The sequence below is a fragment of the Erinaceus europaeus genome, chromosome X (genome assembly GCF_950295315.1).
Source record: "Erinaceus europaeus chromosome X, mEriEur2.1, whole genome shotgun sequence".
Lineage (NCBI taxonomy): Eukaryota > Metazoa > Chordata > Mammalia > Eulipotyphla > Erinaceidae > Erinaceus > Erinaceus europaeus.
Window position 1 is genome coordinate 62,956,511 of NC_080185.1, and position 14,735 is coordinate 62,971,245.

The window sequence follows — 14,735 nt, forward strand, 5'->3', positions numbered from 1 at the left end:
AAATACCTAACCAATTAGAGCCTCATCTATGCCTGGGAAACACTACCTGGAGGTTTTTGGGTTTTTTTGTTTGTTTGTTTGAGGGTTTTTTTTTTTTTTTTTTTTTTTTTTTTGTTTCTTACATTTGGCTGTCTTTGCTCAGGCTGCCTGCAGCCAATCAAGTGGTCCAAGCTGCAGACTGACTATTAGGGGTTTTCTACTCTATTTTATTTTATTTTATTACTACTATTTTTATATACACGAGTCCCTTTTACATCCACCTTCTTCAAGTTGGCCAAAATTAACCATTGTTGTTTTTTCCATTGCTAGGTGACTAGGTGTCCTATCCACTGTGAGAGGAACTTGTTTCTCTCTACCTCTTCTCTCCACTCTACTTTTTCCCTCCTCCTAGCTAATTAAAAAAAAAACTCTTTCCTTTCACTGCTGTTTCTTTTTTCTTCTTTATTTCTTTCTTCCTTCCTTCCTTTCTTTATTTTTTTATTCTTTTCTTCCTTCCTCCTTTTGTTTTCTGAATTCACTGATAAACGCTTGTGAATTATTTTGGGGAAAAATCTGACTCAGAGTAGACTCTATGTGTGTGTGTCTTCTCCATTTCCCTATCTCCCCTTTCTGTCCCTAGAATTTACAGTGGACAGTTGATTTTCATAATTGTCTATTCTTCCTTTCTCCTTTTTCCTTTCTCTTTCTTTTTCTTTTGTTTGGTGGCTATGTTTTCTTGGACTGGAGATGTTATTTGCCTAACTGGTATTAGTTGAACTGCATCAATATTTCCCTCAGTTTCTATTGTTGTAATTTCTGAAGCTGGTGACTGCACTTGTCATAATGGTCTTTAGTATAGCGTGGCTTGTACTCAAAACACAACAACTGAAGAATGACAGAATAGAAAAACAAAAACCACATCAATAAAAAAATTGTTAAATGAAGAGCAAATAAAATTGCTACCACAATAAATCAGGACAGGAGGCCAGAAGAAACTCCAAACCAGTCACAAGTAAGCATAGATAAGAAAAGTATGCAAACAATAGTAAACCCAAAAATCACAGAAATGAAGACAACTATGGAGGGAAAGGTATCAGAATTAAGGAAGCAACAGAGGAGAACCTCAAAGAAAATACAAGCTACATCGAGGTAATTAAAGAACTAAAGCTGAAATAGCTGAGCTAAAAGCCCAATTAGCAGAACAAGCTAATCCTATAGCTGAAATTAAAAAAAAGAAGCCGAGGGAATGGAAAGCAGATTAACAGAAGCAGAAAACAGAATTAGTCAGACAGAGGATGAGCTAGAGAAAACAAAGAGGGAAAAGATCTCAAAAAGAGATTTAGAGACACTGAAAACAACAACAGAGACATATGGGATGATCTCAAAAGAAGTAACATTCATATAATTGGTCTGCCAGAGGAAGAAAGAGAGGAGGGGGAAGTAAAGACTCTACAAGAAATAATAGAAGAACACTTCCCAGACCTAAACAACAGAAAGGACATTAAGATTCAAGAGGCCCAGATAATCCAAAACAGAATCAACCCAGACCTGAAGACATCATGAAACATAATAGTTACAATGAAAAGAAGCAAGGATAAAGAAAGGATCCTAAAGGCTTCAAGAGAAAAACAAAAATTCACATACAGGGGAAAGCCCATAAGACTATCAGCAGACTTCTTCTCTCAAACTCTAAAAGCCAGAAAAGAATGGCAAGATATCTATCAATCCCTGAATGAACAAGGGTTTCAACAAAGGATAATATATCCTGCTAGACTTTCATTCAAACTATAAGGAGGGATCAAAACCTTCTCAAACAGACAACAGTTAAAGTAGCAACCATCACCAAGACTGCCCTGAGTTTCTAAAAGACCTCTTATAAACAAGAAAATCATTGTAATACTTGCCATATATCAGAGAAAATAAAGAATTGTTAAATAGTGGCACTACAATACAGTCAATCCATAACATCAATAAATGTCAGTGGATTAAATTCACCCATTGAAAGGCACAGAGTGGGAGGATGGATCCGAAAACACAACCCAACCATATGCTGCTTGCAAGAATCCCACCTGACCCAACAAGATAAACACAGACTTAAAGTGAAAGGATAGAAAACTATCATACAGGCTAATGAACCACAAAAAAAGAGGCAGGGACAGCCATTCTCATCTCTGACACCATAGACTTTAAATTAAATAAAGTAATAAAAGATATGCAAGGCCATTACATAATGATTAAAGGATCAATCAACCAAGAAGATTTAACAAATGTTGACATTTATGCACCCAATGAGGGCCCGTCTAAATACATCAAACAATGACTGAAAGAACTACAAAAATATATCAATAGTAACACAATAATAGTGAAAGACTTCACCACGCCACTCTCACATTTAGATAGATCAATGAAACAGAGAATCAACAAAGAAGCAAGAGAATTAAATGAAGAATGAACAGACTAGACGTCCTGGACATTTTCAGAGTTCTTCACCACAAAAACTGGATTAAATTATTTTCAAATCCACACAGCACATCCTCAAGAATAGATCACATATTAAGCCACAAAGACAGTATCAACAAATTCAAAAGCATTGAAATCATCCAAGTATCTTCTCAAACCACAGTGGAGTAAAGCTAACATTCAACAACAAACAGAAATTACTAAAATTTAAAGAATTTAGAAACTCAACAACATGCTGCTTAAGAACCACTGGGTCAGAGAGATACTCAAGGAAGAAATTCAAATGTTCCTGAAAATAAATGAAAATGAAAACACAAGTTATCAAAATATTTGGGACACAGCTAAAGCAGTATCAAGAGGGAAACTCATAGCCATACAATCACATATTAGAGAACAAGAAAAAGCTCAAATAAACTACCTTAGTGGATGGCTTGAGGACTTAAAGGTAGAATAACAAAGGGACCCTAAAGCAACCAGAAGGGCTGAAATCACTAAAATTAGAGCAGAAATAAACAACATCAAAAATAAGAGAACCATACAAAAGATCAAAGAAGCCAAATGTTGGATCTTTGAAAAATTAAACAAGATTGACAAACCCCTAGCTAGACTCAATAAAAAAGGGGGAGATAAGTTCCAAATAAATATAATTGTAAATGATAGAGGAGATATCACAACTGACACCACAGAAATCCAGAAAATCATGTCAGACTTCTATGAAGAACTATATACCATCAAACTAGAGAATCTGGAAGAAATGGAAGAATTCCTAGAAACATATACTCTTCCAAAACTGAACCAAGAACTACAAAACCTAAGTGTACCAATCACAGACAAATAAATCCAAACAGTTATTAAGAATCTTCCCAATAACAAAAGTCCTGGACCAGACGGATTCACAAACAAATTCTACAAAACATTCAGGAAACAGCTAATACCTATACTTCTAAAGCTCTTCCACAAGACTGAAGAAACAGGAACACTCCCTTCCACCTTCTATGAAGCCAACATCACCCTGATACCAAAACCAGATAGGGAGAGAACAAAAAAGGAAAACTACAGACCAATATCTCTGATGAACATAGATGCCAAAATACTGAACAAGATCCTGGCCAACCAGATACAGCAGTATCACAAAGATTGTTCATTATGACCAAGTGGTATTTATCCCAGGAATGCAAGGCTGGTTCAACATCCTTAAGTCAATCAATGTCATTCACCACATCAATAAAAGCAAAACCAAACACCACATGATTATCTCAGTAGATGCAGAGAAAGCCTTTGACAAGATCCAACACCCATTCACGCTCAAAACTCTACAAAAAATGGGAATAGATGGGAAATTCCTCAAGATAGTGGAATCCATACATAGCAAACCTACAGCCAACATCATACTCAATGGACAGAAGCTGAAAGCATTCCCCCTCAGATCGGGGACTAGACAGGGCTGTCCATTATCACCATTACAATTCCATGTAGTATTGGAAGTCCTTGCCATAGCAATCAGGCAAGAGAATTAAATCAAAGAAATACAGATTGGAAGAGAAGAAGTCAGTCTCTCACTATTTGCAGATGATAGGATAGGATATATAGAAAAACCTAAAGAATCCAGCAGAAAACTACCGGAAGTTATTAGGCAATATCACAAGGTATCAGGCTACAAAATCAACGTACAAAAAACAGTGGCATTTCTTTATGAAAACACTAAATCTGAAGAAGGAAGACATCCAAAAATCACTCCCATTCACTGTTGCAGCAAAATCAATAAAATAGCTAGGAATAAACCTGACCAAAGAAGTGAAAGACTTGTATACTGAAAACTATGAGTCAGTATTCAAGGAAATAGAAACTGATACCAAGAAATGAAAAGACATCCCATGATCATGGATTGGAAGAATCAATAACATCAAAATGAATATTCTCCCCAGAGCCATATACAAATTTAATGCAGTACGTATCAAAGTTCCACCAATCTTCTTTAAGAGAATAGAAAGTAAATTGCAATCATTTATCTGGAACCATAAATCACCCAGAATTGCAAAAAAAAAATTTAAAAAACAGAAACAGAAAAGAAACACAAATGGAGGCATCACATTTCCAGATCTCAAACTATATCATAAGGCAATCATCGTCAAAACAGCATGGTACTGGAACAAAAATAGGCACACAGACCTGTGGAACAGACTTGAAAGCCCAGAATTAAACCCCCACACCTATGGACATCTAATCTTTGATAAGGGGACGCAAAGCATTAAATGGAAGAAGGAGGCTCTCTTCAATAAATGGTGCTAGGAAAACTGGGTTGAAACATGTAGAAGAATGAAGCTGAACCACCTTACCTTACCAGAAACAAAAATCAACTCCAAATGGATCAAGGATTTGGATGTTAGACCAGAAATTATCAAATACTTAGAGGAAAACATTGGTGGAGCACTTTCCCACCTAAACCTCAAGGATATCTTTGTTGGTACAACCCAATTTCATGGAAGACTAAAACAGGCACAAATCAGTGGGACTACATCAAATTGAAAAGCTTCTGCACAGCCAAAGAAAATATCACACAAACAAGGAGACTACTCATATAATGGGAGAAGATTTCTCATGCCATACATGAGACAACAGACTAATCACCAAAATATACAAAGAGCTCAGCAAACATAGCAACAAAAAAGCAAATGACCCCATCCAAAAATGGGAAGAGCATAGGAACAGAACATTCACTACAGAAGATATCCAAAAGGCTAACAAACACATGAAAAATTGCTCAAAGTCACTGATTGTCAGAGAAATGCAAATAAAGACAACATTGAGATACCTCCTCACCCCTATGAGAATGACATACATCAAAAAGGACAGCAGCAACAAATGCTGCAGAGGCTGTGGGGACAGAGGAACCCTTCTGCACTGCTGGTGGGAATGTAAATTTGTCTAATTTCTGTGGAGAGTAGTCTGGAGAACTCTCACAAGGCAAGACATGGACCTTCTATATGACCCAGAAATTCCTCTTTTGGGGATATACCCCAAGGACTCCATAACACCCATCCAAAAAGATATGTGTACACCTATGTTCATAGCAGCACAATTTCTAATAGCTAAAACCTGGAAGCAACCCAGATGCCCAACAACAGATGAATGGCTGAGAAAGCTGTGGTATATATACACAATGGAATACTATGCAGCTAATAAGAACAACGAACCCACATTCTCTGACCCATCTTGGATGGAGCTAGGAGGAATTATGTTAAGTGAGCTAAGTCAGAAAGATAAATATGAGTATGGGATGATCCCACTCATCAACAGAAGTTGAGAAAGAAGAACAGAAAGGGAAACTCAAGGCAGGATTTGACTAAATCTGGAGTAGGGCACCAAAATAAAAACCCTGGGATAAGGGTGATTGTGGAAATTCGGCTTCCAGGGGTGGCGGCCGTGGGGGGTGGGGTGGGATGGGACATAGTCTTTTGGTGGTGGGAATGGTTTTAATGTACATTCCTATTAATTTGTAGTCATATAAATCACTATTTAATTAATATGAGAGGGGAAAATTGATTGTATGTCTCAAACTTTTTAAAGCACAGACTGAGTCTTTTTAATACATAGGCTGAGACTCTCAAAATCCAGGGAGAAAAGAGGAAACCGGTGGCACAGCCATATACAAATAATGTCAAAGGACATAAGTTCTGGTCATGTTGGGTATTATACAGCAACTCCTAACAAAGGGATTTTTCAAAGTTAACCCAATTACCAAATAATGTGATTATAACAATAATTATCTATTGTCTTCTTGAACCCTAAGACAGCAGGAACCTCACATTTCCACTATAGAGCCTATATTTCCCCCAGTCCTGGAACCTTAGGATGGGGTGCACTTTCCTGCATGCTTCTCTCAATTCATACCAAATAATATTGCATCCACTGATCCCAACCTAATCAATGCTATGAGTATCACCTCAGCATGCTTCACTTCAGTCTGTTTCCAGAGATTTTAGGTGTGGAATGACAACCCTTCAGCTTCATTACTCGGGTGAGACCTTTCCTTTTATAGTATTCTCTAATTCCATTCCAAGTGGTTCACTTCCTAACAAAGTGCCAAAACCTAGATATAGATCAGGTCCCGTGAGATAGAGCATATGTTCAAACATATCCATAAACTAGGACTATATATATATATATATATATATATATATATATATATATATATATATATAAAAGTAAAAGTACACAATAGTCTGTTGTGAGTCAGTATAAAGTTACTAATGAAATAGTATCTAATTAGACTTAGATACCCTCCTCACCTACTTCCTATTACAGTTCTCTCACTCCAAAGCTAGCCTTAGCAAAGCAAGGACTGCAAAAGCTTAATAAGTGCAAGAGACTGGCATACTTTAATGATGACTCTTTAGTCACTATCAGGTCACCCTATCAGCTGGGGTCCTATTCGGGGAGTCCTGAGACTCCCAAACAGACATGATGGGCCTAGACCTCAAATAAATCCCTCTCTCCATTGTTACAGGTTATCTCTGTCAGAAACAACAAAATAGACCCCTTTGTGGGCCCCCCATAGGACCTTGCCCTCAACTTGGATCAACAACGGTAGAGAATGTTCCATCCTCCGAAGGGAGGATGGACAACATACTCTATGCTGTGGAAGATGGGTCCTGATATTGGGGAAGCTTGGAATGTTCCTACTCATACCACAAAATGTGAGCACAGATCTACAGGGATGCAGAAGTCACATAGGCTCCTAAACTGAATATGGGCCCCAGACCAAATCAAATCGATGAGGTTTACAGTCAACAATATTTATACCCCTGGCCATATTAGGGAGCTACTCTCCTCCCTGATCCAGCTTCCTGTCCCTTAACCAGCCATGACATCACCTCTCCAGACAATAACTTGGATCCACCTGCATATCAGATTTCAGGCTCAGAGAAAGAAAAACTAGTATAGCTACAGGCCCTTTGAAATATAACTAAAATATGCCTACTAGCTATCAACGAAATGGAGGACCCCCCAACCCTACATCTGCACTATTCCTGCCTTTAGGTCCATGATTGTTCAACAATTTGTTTGGCTTTGTACGTTAACTCTATTTTCAGACACCAGGTTCCAGATGCTACCATGATGCCAACCAGACTTCCTGGACAGACAACCCCACCAATGTATCCTGGAGCTCGACTTCCTAGAGCCCCACCCTACTAGAGAAAGAGAAAGGCAGGCTGGGAATACAGATCGACCAGTCAATGCCCATGTTCAGCAGGGAAGCAATTACAGAAGCAGACCTTCCACCTTCTGTATCCCACAATCACCTTGGGTCCATACTCTCAGAAGGATAAAGAATAGGAAAGCTGTCAGAGGAGCGGATGGGATACGGAGATCTGGTGGTGGGAATTGTGTGGAGTTGTATCCCTCTTTTCCTATGGTGTTGTTAATGTCTCTTTTTTAAAATAAAGAAAAAAGAAAAAAAGATTGAAAAAGAACAAGTAAAACCTTTATTTTCTGCAGAATACATAAAAATTCACATAAAATTCCCAAAAGATTTCACCAGTTTTTTAAATTAATTTATTTATAAAAATAAAAATATCAACAAGACCACAGGATAAGAGGGGTACAATTCCATACAATTCCCACCACAAGAATTCTGCATCCCATCCCCTCTCTTGGAAGCTTTTCTATTTTTTATCCCTCTGGGAGCGTAGACCCAGGGTCATTAAGGGTTGCAGAAGGTGGAAGGTATGGCTTCTGTAATTGCTTCTCTGCTGAACATGGGCATTAGCAGCTTGATTCATACTCCCAGCATGTCCCTGTCTTTCCCTAGTGGGGCAGGGATCTGGGGAGGCGGGGCTCCAGGGTACATTGTTGAGGTCCTCTGTCCAGGGAAGTCAGATTGGCATCATGGTAGCATCTGCAACTTGGTGTCTAAAAAAGGATTAAGGGAGTCAGGCAGTAGCGCAGCATGTTAAGCGCAGGTGGCGCAAAGCGCAAGGACTGGCATAAGAATCCTGGTTCGAGCCCATGGCTCCCCACCTGCAGGGGTGTCGCTTCATAGGAGGTGAAGCAGGTCTGCAGGTGTCTGTCTTTCTCTCCCCCTCTCTGTCTTCCCCTCCTCTCTCCATTTCTCTCTGTCCTATCCAACAACATCAACAATAATAACTACAAAAATAAAACAATAAGGGCAACAAAAGGAAATAAATAATAAAAAACAAACAAACAGATGTTTGGGGAGGGTCACAAAACGTTGGTGGTGGGTGCAGTGTGGACCAGAGCTTCTGTGATCTTCTGATCTTGTCAAATGTCAGTAACAATGAAATAAACATATATAATAACATTTAAAATGTGATAAAAAAGGATTAAGATATAAATCAGAACAAATTGTTTAGTCAGGAACCTAAAGGCAATGATACAGCAGATGAGTTGTGGGATCTGCATTTTGGAAAAAGCTAGTAAGTCTATTTTAGATATATTCCAAGGGATCCATGAGTTTACTAATTTTTGTGTGAACACAACAGCTAGCATACAGGTGGGCCAAAGGTATTGCCTGGGGATATGGTGTCAGAGTTGGAAATAGGATTAGAAAGCTGCATCAGGGCAGAGAGTAGCTCCCAAATATGGGGTAGGTATACAAATATCATTTTATGGTATCTCTTTTTTTAGGTCTTTCTACTTGCTTGCTGTTTTGGGTCACTGAAAACTATTGTACACTTTTGCTTTAAGGGTATATTTTCCCCTAACTTATGAGTACATGTGCACGTGTTCTGTGTCATTGGCCCTGATCTATATCTAGGTTGTGTGGCTTTGTTAGGAGGTGCATCACCCAATATGGAACCAGGGAGTCCTATGAGCTAGGAACGGTCTCACCAGAGTGCTGGAGTTGAAGGATTGACATTCTACACATGGTGTCTCTGGACACAATATGAAGTGAAATGTATCAAGGTGGTACTGGTTGTATTAATTTGGTTGAGCTCAGAAGATGCAGTATCAAATGTTATGGATCAAGTGAAGCGTGCAGGAAGATAAGCTATGTCCCAGAGTTTCCAGGACTGAGAGAAATATGGGTTTTACAGAGAATTGGAAGGGTTCCTGCTGTCTTGATGTCTAAGAAGGCAATAGATAGTTATTGTAACCAAGTCAGGGAATTTGCTTTACTTTGAAAACTCCATGGTTAGGATTTGTTGTATCATACAAGACCATACCATGATTTATGCTGTTTAATGCTATTTACACATAGCTGTATATTATATAGTGGCACAAGCAGTTGCTTATGGTCTACCTGGTTTAAGACCATAGGTGATTTAATATTTCAATTAAACAGTCATTATTAGATATGTATTAAAATTTGAGCCCACTGTTAAAACTCAATCAGGTTACCTATTTGAAATCTTAAGTGCTTAGATTGAAGGAATATATACTCAGAACTGGGGTCTATGCACAAAAAAGTTTGAGTTTCAATATATTTTCCTCTCACATATTGATTAAATATTGATTTATAAGATTATAAGTTAATAGGAGGGTATATTGACACCGTACCCACCTCCAAAGGTCTGTGTCCCTACCTCTGCCCCCATAGTGAAGCTAAAATCTACTCTCTCCCCCTACCCAGAGTTTTTTACTTTGATGAAATACCCCAAACTCAGTCAAGTTCTACTGTTTTTCCCTATCTGTTCTTCTTTCTCAATTTCTATTTATGAATAGGATCATCCCATACTTGTCTTTCTCTTTCTGATTCACCTCACTTAACATGACTCCTTCTAGTCCCGTCCAACATGGATCAGAGAAGGTGGGTTCATTATTCTTAAAAGCTGAGTAGTATTCCATTGAGTATGTATACCACAGCTTTCTCAGCCATTCATCTGTTGTTGGGCACCTGGATTTCTTCCAGGTTTTAGCTATCATGTATTGTGCTGCTATGAACATAGGTGTGCTATTATCACCATTACTCTTCAACATAGTATTGCAAGTTCTTGCCATAGCAATCAGGCAAAAGAAAGGAATCAAAAGAATACATATTAGAGGGAAGAAGTCAAACTCTCACTATTTGTATATGACATGATAATATACAGAGAAAACCTGAAGAATCCAGCAGAAAGCTTTTGGAAATCACTAGGCAATATAGCAAGTTGTCAGGCTACAAAATCAGTGTACAAAAATCGGTGGCATTCCTTTACAAAAACACTAAGCCAGAAGAAGACGATATCCAGGAATCACTCGCATTCACTATCACAGCAAAATCAATAAAATATATAGGAATAAATCTGACCAAAGAAGTAAAATATTTGTATACTGAAAACTATGAGATACTATTCAAGGAAATAGGAAATGATACAAAGAAATGGAAAGATATGCCATGCTCATGGATTGGAAGAATTAATATCATCAAAATGAATATTCTACCCAGAACCATATACAAATTTAATGCAATACCCATCAAAGTCTTACCAAGTTTCTTTAAGACAATAGAACAAAAACTACTATCATTTATCTGGGACCAGAAAACTCCTAGAATCACCAAAACATCTTGAGAAAAAGAAATGGAGGCATCACACTCCCAGATCTCAAACTATATTATAAGGCCACCATAATCAAAATAGCCTGGAACTGGAACAAAAATAGACACGAATACCAGTGGAACAAAACTGAAAGCCCAGAAATAAACCCCCACACCTATAGACACCTAAGTTTTGATAAAGGGGCCCAAACTATTAAATGGAGGAAGAAGGCTCTCCTCAATAAATGGTGCTGGGAAAACTGGGTTGAAACATGCAAAAGAATGAAATTAAACCACTTTATCTCACCAGAAACAAAAGTCAACTCCAAGTGGATCAAGGACCTGGATGTTAGACCAGAAATTATCAAATACCTAGAGGAAAAATATTGGCAGAACTCTTTTTCTATCTAAATGTTAAAGGCATCTTCAATGAAATGAATCCAATTACAAAAAGTTGAACAATAAACACAAAGCAGAACTTGAACTGGAGTTGGTGTATTGCACTAAAGTAAAAGACTCTGGGGTGGGGATGGGGGTTCAGGTCCTAAAACGTGATGGCAGAGGAGGACCTAGTGGGGCTTGTATTGTTATGTGAAAATGTTATGCATTTTTATGTAAAAACTATTGTATTTTACTGTTGACTGTAATCCATAAATCCCTCAATTCTTCCTCTTCTAGCGTTTGCCCTTCTTCCGTAGCCAGTCAACAGCGTCAGGTTGAAAGCTGTCAGGAGCTGCTTGTTGCTGGCTTTGAAAGTGACTGGGATCCATGTGGATTCAGTCGGCTAGGAAGGATCGTCAGTTTCCCCAATGAATGGGTACTCACGGGATGCACCACGAGAAGGTCGATCCAATGCAACCCAATGCCTCAATAAAGAAGTTTAAATGTCATCTGCTAAAATAATAAGAAGAAGAAGAAGGAGGAGGAGGAGGAGGAGGAGGAGGAGGAAGAGAAGGAGAAGAAGGAGTAGTAGTAGTAGTAGTAGTAGTAGTAGTAGTAGTAGTAGCACTAGTTAGGGGCCAGATGATGGTGCACCCTGTTGAGTGCTTATCAAGTGCAAGGGCCCAGAATAAAGCCTCCAGTCCCAACCTGAAAGTGGAGGGGAGCTTTATGAATAGTGAAGTAATGCTGTAAGTGTCTCTTTCTCTCTTCCTCTCTATCTTAATACCTCTCTGTTCTATCAAGTAAAAATAAATAATAGATAATTCTTTTTAAATTTTAAAAAGTAAAAGTAGAACAGCTGCAGGAAGACATATGCTAAAAAACAGCAAGCAAGAAAAAAAGCACTAAAGCAAATGGAAATCATAAAGGCAAAATCATAAAGGCAAGCTGTGAACATCAAGAGGACCAACATTCACAATATAAGGGAACAAGAAGGAAAAAAAAACATAAAAGGGGAGAATTCATATCTAAAGAAATATTAGCTGAGAATTTCCACAAATTAAAGAATGTTATAGATTCCAAGATTCAGGAGCTCCAAGAAAAAATATGAATCCAAATCTAAGTCCACCAAAGCTCATAATATGTAAAGTGGCAAAGATAAGAAACAAAGAATTTTGAAGGCTGCTAGAGCAAGGCAAATAATCACCTATAAGGGAAATCCAGTAAGGCTAGCAGGTGATTTATCTGCAGAAACTCTAAAGGTTAGAAAGAACTGACAAGATATACAGAAAGTTTTCAATGAAAAAGACCTGTCCCCAAGAAAACTTTATCCTGTTAGGTTATCAATCTTCTTTGAAGGGAGGTCAAAGAAACTTTTCAAACAAAAGCTCATGGAATTTAGTACCACCAAACCAGATAGACCTATAAGAAATACTACAAAGACTTGCATAAAATGAAAATAAGGAATGACTTCACACACAGGATGTGCAAAAACAAAGGAAGGAAAGCAAACATAACCCAAGGAAGATTATGGACACAAACCTCAGAACTGAGCTTAACAAAGGGCATTGTATGAGGGGATGCAATGAAAGAGGGAGTCTAATTATTTTAGTGGAGGGATATTGCCATTTTTGTGGGGGTGATAGCAGAGTAACACATTTTTAGGAAGGAAGAAATTGTACTTTGAAAGCATTCATAGGCTTGTAAATGAAGACCATCTCAAAAGATATAAATTATTTTGAAAAGACAGGCATCCTACCAAATGGCAGAAAATATAATGCAGCATAGATTTTTTTGAAAGACCCAAGTTATAAAAAGAACTCACTAAATTCAACAACAACAACAAAAATTAAAGAAAAAGGGAGGGAGAAGACATGAACAGACAGTCAACATGCATGAAAATATGCTTAACATCACTTATTATCTGGGAGAGAACAATTAAATCAGTGCTGAGTTATCACCTTAGACCTATGAGAATGGCCTACATTAAAAAGTCAGAAACAAACAAACAACAACAACAAAAAGTCAGAAACAACCAATGCTGGTGTGGGTATAGAGAAAAGAGGACTCGTACACTATTGATGGGCATGAAAATTGTTTCACTCTCTATGGAAAACAGTATAGATAGTCCTCAAAATTTTAAAAATATATCGGCCATTTGATCCAGCAATTCCTTTCCTCAGTATCTACCCAAAGAATACACAAACACTGATCTGAAAAGAGGTGTGCACACCTATGTTCATGGCAGCACTTTTCACAATCATCAAGATTTGGAAACAACCCACAAGTCTAAAAACAGATGAACTGACAAGAAGGTTGCAGTATGTACACACTGTGGAATACTACTCAGGTCTAAGAGAAGCTTGGCCATTTACTACAGATAGATGTAGCTGGAGGAGATTATGTTATGCGAAACAAGTCAGAAACAGATGAGGGATTAAAGTAACAAAGCAAGGGTGCAAACAGGATAAAACATAAATAAACCCTTTGCCTATGTCTGAAGATCTCAGCTCACTTAAGAGAGGGAGGGACTCAAACGCCCTGCAGTGAAGAAAAACGGCACATTTGGTGGTGGGAAAGGGGTACTAACATGTATTAGGAGAATGTAAGAAACTATATCTCTGAGAACAGACATCTAAAACAACACTGTTCTCGATGAAAAGAAAAAAAAATCATGCTTGGAGGTCTGGAGACAGCTTGCCCAGTAGCACACACAAAGCTCAAGCCCCACAGAACCACATGGAGCACCGTGCATAGAACCAGAGAAAGCTTCATAAATAGTGACCAGTGCTGTAATGTCTCTCCTTTCTCTTTGTCTCTCTTCCTGTGTTTCTTTCTATCTAATTTATTTAAAAAACAATTCTTCCGGATGGGGGTAGATAGCATAATAGTTATGCAAAGAAACTCTCATGCCTAAGTCTCCGAAGTCCCAGGTTCAATCCCGCGCACCACCATAAGCCAGAGCTGGGCAGTGCTCTGGTGTTTCTCTCTCTGTATCTCTCTCAAAAATAAATAAAATACTATAAAAAATTATTCTAGGAGCAATGAACTCTCATATGTGAAACTCCAGTGTTCCTCCCCCTCCCAAAAAAAGAATAAATAAATATCACATTTTATTTAATATAGCTTTGTAGCAAGTGTTGGCACCTGGGAAAACAAATCCTTTATTGTTTTGCTTTTTAGAACTATTTTATTAGTGATTTAATAATTACTAACAAGATTGTAAGAGAGGGGTACAATTCCATATAATTCCCACCACCAGAATTCCATATCCCATCCCTTCCACTGGAAGCTTTCCTATTCTTTATCCCTCTGGGAGTATGGACCAAATTTTTTATGGAATACAGAAGGTGGAAGGTCTGGCTTCTGTAATTGCTTCTCCACTGAACATGGACATTGGCAGGTCAATCCATACCCCCAACCTGTTTTAGAATCA